General features: G+C 36.2%; 1 long non-coding RNA gene across 1 annotated transcript; it reads right to left on the reverse strand.

The window, feature by feature from the left end:
- Positions 1-243: 243 nt before the first annotated feature.
- LOC311298405 lies at positions 244-6,377 on the reverse strand. Its single transcript, XR_014628952.1, has 3 exons — positions 6,149-6,377; positions 4,350-4,488; positions 244-964 (listed from the first exon to the last, which is right to left on the reverse strand). It is a non-coding gene; the product is annotated as an uncharacterized lncRNA (long non-coding RNA).
- Between the last annotated feature and the right edge of the window lie 1,014 nt (positions 6,378-7,391).

Genomic DNA, 7,391 nt, shown 5'->3' on the forward strand with positions numbered 1-7,391 from the left:
GTCAAGTGTGGGCCGGATCTGGGCCACAGCAACTTTGGTGTCTGGGCCAGATATGGGCCAGTTCTGCTTCATTTGTTTTGTTTATGGCTGACATGCGGCATTGCTATGGCTTAATTGTGGCCCACATCTGGCAAACAGGAGCGGACCGCCCAAGTGCCATCATTCCACGCGGTATGTGGGCCAGATGAAAATGATGGCACTTGGGCGGTCCGCTCCTGTTTGCCAGATTTGGGCCACAATTAAACCATAGCAATGCCACATGTCAGCCATAAACAAAACAAATGAAGCAGAACTGGCACAAATCTGAGCCACAGTTCATTTTAATTCGGGCCCAGATTCGACACCTTGTATGTATACCTGAAATGATGGCACTTGGGTGGTCCACTCCTGTTTACCAGATCTGGGCCACAAGCAGGCCATTTGTTCAGCCACATATTAGCCAAGAATGAACTAAATAAGCCTTAAATGTGTGTTTTTGTGTGTGCATGCTGTGCCATTTAAACTTTGGGAAACTCAGTGACTGAATATCACTGACACTAAGTGAACTCTGCATCAACAATATCCAACATACAGAAAAGAGAAATGTAAAAATGGCCCCTCTTTATGTTAAGATAAGTTACAACAGATGATTCAAACACATTTCTGAAAACATTTGCATCATTTATTAATATTGCCAAAGAACAACCCACTGCAAGTTTACATTTTCAAAACTGGAAAGCAATCTACACAAAAAAACAAACCAAAAAAAAACCCAACAATAAACAAACACAAAATATATGCATAGAAAGCATAGTAAAAACTAAATAAAAACAAAACATGTTTCCAGTAGCCTTGGTCATCCAAAAAAACAAACAGACAACACAGAAGTTAACACGCTACAAAACCTTGGCAAATGGAACCATCCAAAATTATAGAATTTGACCTCCTTGACTGGGCCCATCTGCATCATGGCAATCTTGCAAGCCTTTATTGGATACACAAATGAAAAAAAAAAAAAAACTGTTGAATCAGTAACAGAACGCTGATAATACAATAGTGTTGAAGTACAAAACAAACACACACACAACTACTTAGAAGCCAAATTAAATAAAAAAGCCCTAAACAAAATATAATAAAAAAATAAAATAAATAAATACAAAACAAAAAAAGCAGGCACTGTAGTGAGAGATGCGTTCAGGAATTACCTGCGTCTATACACCGTCTATTTACTAATAGTGAAGCTGCAAGTTTTAAAAACTTTAAAAACAGCTGTCTCTGTGCTTTAATCAAAGCAGCACATTAATACTGAATGGTGAATAAATGGACTGGAACTACCAGTGCATTAAACGGTTTGGTAACACTGTAAGGTCTTATTTGTTAACATTAGTTAATGTATTAACTAACTAACATTAACTACATTATTTATTAAGCTTTCTTAAAGTTACAGTCAATCATTGTTTGATCATGTTAGTTCACAGTGCATTAACTAATGTTAACAAATAGAACTTTTGATTTTAGTAATGCATTAGTAAGCATCACAATTAGCATTAATTACGATTAATAAATACTAGGGGTGAAACGGTACACAGAAGTCATGGTTCGGTTCATGCCTCGGTTCGGACATCACGGTTCGGTACGAGTTCTGTACAATGGAGGGAAAAGCAAAAAAAAAAATGTAGAAGGCATTTTTTTTTTCTTGTGCATGTCTGTAGGCTGTACCACCAAAGGAAAATAAATGTCTTAAAGGGATACTCCACCGTTTTTTCATATTAAACTATGTTATTCCCTTAACTAAGATACATACCTCTCTCGTCTCAGTGTGTGCACTAAATCGCTCTGTCTCGCGGCGAAACTTTGGTAGCACTTAGCTTAGCCCAGTTCATTCAATATGGGCCAAGCAGACAAGCTACCAAACACCTTCACGTTTTCCCTATTTAAATACAGTTACTCGCGTAGTGTAACTCGACCTAGGACGGTGACACAAAACAAAACGTTGCGCTTTTCTAAGCGTGTAAAATGGATAACTATATTGTATGGCGGAATACCATAGCAAGTGCTTGGAAGCACTTCGACTTGGCGCAGTAATATCTTCACTAGAGGGAGTGAGGGCCGGTGAGAGGATTTTTCACGAGTGAAGATATTACTGCGCCAAGTCGAAGTGCTTCCAAGCACTTGCTATGGTATTCCACCATACAATATAGTTATCCATTTTACACGCTTAGAAAAGCACAACGTTTTGTTTTGTGTCACCGTCCTAGGTCGAGTTACACTACGCGAGTAACTGTATTTAAATAGGGAAAACGTGGAGGTGTTTGGTAGCTTCTCTGCTTGGCCCATATTGAATGAACTGGGCTAAGCTAAGTGCTACCAAAGTTTCGCCACAAGACAGAGCGATTTAGTGCACGCACTGAGACGAGAGAGGTATGTATCAACTCGTCTTAGTTAAGGGAATAACATAGTTTAATATGAAAAAACGGTGGAGTATCCCTTTAAAGGAGAACTCCGGTCAATTTTAACATTGAGCTCATTTTTTTGTAAATTTGGAGTGCTGTCAGTACAGAGAACAACGACAAAAATCGGTGTTGCCTACACCGTGTTATCCTCTTTTTAAAACTTGCACCCTGTTGACCAAAATGGGGCAAGTTTTAAACCTGCTTTTAGCCTCTACTGTGTGTGATTCTTTCAGAGTGAACACGGTGAATCTGACAGCAGTAGATGTGAAAGATATGAATAAAAGTGATGTTAATTCAGCCAGCGCACATTTATTTACTTCCTGTTTTCGGTCGAAGTCCACAGTAGTCGATTGACGAGTTCTCCACTGTTTCTTAGTTACCTATGATCACGCGCGTGAACTCGACAATCGACTAATGTGGACTTAGACCGAAAACAGGAAGTAAATACAGGTATGAGCGCTGGCTGAATTAACATCACTTTTATTCATATCTTTCACATCTACTGCAGTCAGATTCACCTTGTTCACTCTGAATAAAATCACTCACATGGCTGGTGCACTTGTAATGACACATCAAGGATGTTAAGAGGCTAAAAGCAGGTTTAAAATTTGCCCCAACAGGGTGCAAATTTTAAAGAGGATAACACGGTGTAGGCAACACCGATTTTTGTCATTGTTCTCTGTACTGACAGCACTCCAAATTTACAAAAAAATTTGCTCAATGGGATTGAGAAATTGACTGGAGTTCTCCTTTAAGCCTTGTATTTTTTTAAAAAGTTTTATTAATAAAGTAAAGGCATAGAACCAGTTTATTTGTAGTGCATTGACAATAGTTTTATATAATTAGTTTATTAATTAAATTAATAAAAATACAAAAAGACCTTGAGATGTGTTTTGTAATTGTACCTGAATGAATTTAAAATAAATTTGCTACATTTCAGATCAATATATTTGTTTTCCTTAAAATTTTAATTTCTAACTTTATTCTCATGTTAATTATACATAATTTATTTCTGTATAAAATAATACTACCATTAAAAACACATTTGATTTTCTTTTTAATCAATGTAGAATGTGTAACTTAAAAAAACAAACAAATTAGTGCTCTGTTTATTTTTAGGACAAGAAATGAAAACCAATGCAATATGATGAATGTCCAAAAGATGGCACCCACAGACTGTTTTTAAATGGGGTTGGATAAATATTTTTTGCTTTTAAACAATGTGTGTGTGTGTGTGTGTGTGTGTGTGTGTGTGTGAGAGAGAGAGAGAGAGAGAGAGAGATTTTGGTTGGGTGACAGTTGTAGGTTACAGTTTGACAAGAGTTAACAGTTTGACAAAAGCACAATGTTGTGTTTTATTGCAAGTGTACACAAATATAAGTAAACACTTTGCAGTTTGAATGATGTCCTGTATGAACAAAATGATGGAGTATGTTTTTATGTTTCCACTGTTCGATCGCGCCCGCGCCTCGATCTCTCTCTCACACACGCACGCACACAACATATTCCAGCATTGCAATCTTGACATCGCAGCCTGTTCATTATAGACACAGAGCTTCAGAGCTAAGGCGGAGCTACAGATTAGGTGTCCCTAAAGAACATGCGTATTTAACAGTAGTCCCGCTTTACATTAATTAATTTGCACGCAAGTTTTATTTATTTTTATACCGTGTATTCTCCGTGTATATTCATGCACCGAACTGTGACGCCGTACCGTTTCGGTTCAATACGAATACATGTACCGTTCCACCCCTAATAAATACTGAAGAAGAATTGTTCATGCCACATGTTAACTAAAGTAGTTAAACTTGTAAAGTGTTACAAATGGCTAGGCTACACCTTGCAGCCAATCAGAATAAAGTATTCAGACAGACCATGGTATACACATCTAGCAAAAACGCAATGTAACTGACTTACTGGTGTCTTGGACCCTCCTCCGTTTCTCTTTCTCTTCTCCCTCTGTCTCGGTCACTTGCAAGATGAAGCCATTTTTTAATAAATGATTCGATCTCTTGATCGGTGGCCGCAGCTGTCAGTCTGTTGTTTCTGACAGTTCCTAAAAAAATATAACATTGTAAATGCAAGGATGGACTACACAACTTTTAAAATCTTAGGACCCAATTAGGTAACACAAGCATTAGCGCATAGTTAATGCATAGTTAGCCAGCGCCAATGTAAAGAACATTTTGGCCATGGCCAAGGACACTCTTTGCTTCCAGATGCCCAAAAGGAACAAGTTTGATGCCTGCTAGGAAGATCGGACTGCGTCAAAAAATGGAAATCACATTATGAAATAAATGTTTATCTCCAATACACATTGGCCACAATTATTGACACCTCTAGATTTTGTTTACGAGTAAAATATCTCAGAAGTATATTCCCATTAATATTTATCTTTTTTTAGCACACCAGGGTGACTAGGAACATGAAATTGTCCAGCTATGACTTCTTGTTTCACAGGAGTTTAAATATGAGGAAACACAAAGGCCAAATTCCCTGAATCATCCATCACAATGAGTAAAACCACAGAATATAGTTCTGATGTTCAGCAAAAGATTGTTGAACATCACAAAATAGAAAGTGGCTGTAAGACAATAGCTAAAGAATTTAAAATCCCCATTTTGACCATCAGGGCAATAATTAAGAAGTTATAATCAACTAATGATGTTACGAATCTGCCTGGAAGAGGACGTGTGTCTATATTGTCTTAATGGACGGTGAGGAGGAGAGTTTGAGTGGCCAAAGACTCTCCAAGGATCACAGATGGAGAATTGCAGAGATTACTGGAGTCTTGGGGTCAGAAAGCCTAAAAAAAAAAAAAAAAAAAAAAACCTACATCTCCACATGTTGTTTGGGAGGGTTTCAAGAAAAATCCTCCTCGCTCCGCTAAAATTAAACTCCAGCATATTCAGTTGTCAGACACGACTGGAACTTCAAAAGGGACCAGATTCTATGGTCAGATGAAACAAAAAAAAAGGGGGCTTTTTGGCAGCAAACCCACTAGATGTGTTTTAAACTGTAGGCTATTTTATTCCCACCCGCAGTTTTCTGTAGCAAATCACATTGACACATGTTATTAAGGTGAAAACATCCTGACTCAAAACATAAAGCAGGCCAACTAATGTTAATTTTATAACTACTAGGGTATAATAAAAATGTGAAATACATAGAGGAATAGCCTAATACCTGACCCAACTTTTAAATAGTCTACCTGAACCCAAAACATCTATTATTGTTACTTTGTAATCAAGCTTTTATTGTAAGAAAAAGCATGTAGTTTTTTTTTATTTATTTGTGCATTATTCCTAGGGTTAATGAAACATTGCTGTCACAAAGTAATACAACTAGTGCAGTATTATGTCCAATGTATAAACATGAATGTCAAATTACACTATATTATTAGTATTATTTTTTTTCATTGTTGTGCCAAAATAAGACACGAGTTTTAAAATACTTTAACCGTGCAGAACTGACTAAAGGTTGGGAGAGTGATAACATGAGCAAATCTAAATGTAACGTTAATGGCGCGCCGAGCAATCGATACTTGTTTCATTCGTGACAACCATAATAGATCTAGCTTAGAGTTGAACTGCCAAAATAATGTAACTTCGAATATAAATTATTCCATCGACTCTATATAACACAACATGCAGACTCCAACTTGATATAACGAAGCAATCGCTAACAAAAATAAACATTTATGGATTACGTCTTACCTTGACTTTTTGCAGTACTGGTATCCGTCCTCCGTCCTCCTGACAATCCTCTGACGTTTTGGTTTTGAGCGCCTTTTTCGCGCTTTCCGGCAACGTTTAAATTTAAAGGGCCGTGAACTGGAAAATCGTCAGTTAGATTTTTTTTTTCTTCACAGACAACTACAAATGCAGTAAATATTATATTTAAACATAATGGATCTTATCTCTAATCAGCAAAAAAGTGGGAACATTTTGTCATGAATGCAGGGCTTTGAAAAAGTATTCAAGAAAACATATCAAAATAATATTTTCTCATATGCAGTTCTGCTGATTTGTCATCTTCATTTAATTGTATTTCATCAATTATAGTGTCAATTAGTATTATAATTTTTTAATCTTTAATAAAGATTGTTTATAACCTAAAGATGACAGTTGTATAAATGTCAATTATATTTAGCCAGAAATGTAAGAAAAATTTAAGGTTTATTTAGAATAAAATATTGTTTATATATATATATATATATATATATATATATATATACATTTAATATAATATAATATTATACATATAGCCTACATTTAACATAATATAATATTTTACATATTTAAATATTTTAAGGGAGTTTAAAATATTACCCTTTGTGGGGTCACTTTGACACACCTAGGAACAGTGAATCGCAACCTTTTTGACTTCAATGTCCCCTTATATTCTCCACAACAAATCCTGTACATTTGTTATAAAAATAGCCAAATAATGAGAAATATCTTTTCTCATTGGTGGATTTAGTTTTGTCATAATTTTAAGTCATCTTGAGGCCCCAGTGGAAGTTTGTCCAGGTCTGCTCTAGAAGTTAGATGACACTGCTAGCAAGATAAGCAAGGTTACACCGAGTAGGCTACATACAACATGTTCCTGGCTTAACATCTTTGTTGATCCTGGAACAGCATTCGACCAATTAGATTTGAAGTTTGCAGTTGTGTCAAGTTTAGGCTTACAACCATGCTTTTAGATCAATGTTATTATCATTTCCCTCTGATTGTAGGTTTAGGGTTAGGGTTAGGGTTAGGGTTAGGGTTAGGGTTAGGACTATTTTTATGGACAGGAATGTTGTTCCAAGATCAACAAAATATATTGATACAGGAGCATGTACTTGGCAAAATCATTGTGCCCCAAGCTTTGCACAAACATCAACTAAAGTATCTTCTTGCACATCCCAAAACCATAAAAAGTCTTCATAAGTTTGAACCTAGACACTTGAACTTT

Source organism: Rutilus rutilus (assembly GCF_951802725.1).
Source record: "Rutilus rutilus genome assembly, chromosome: 10".
Taxonomy (NCBI): domain Eukaryota; kingdom Metazoa; phylum Chordata; class Actinopteri; order Cypriniformes; family Leuciscidae; genus Rutilus; species Rutilus rutilus.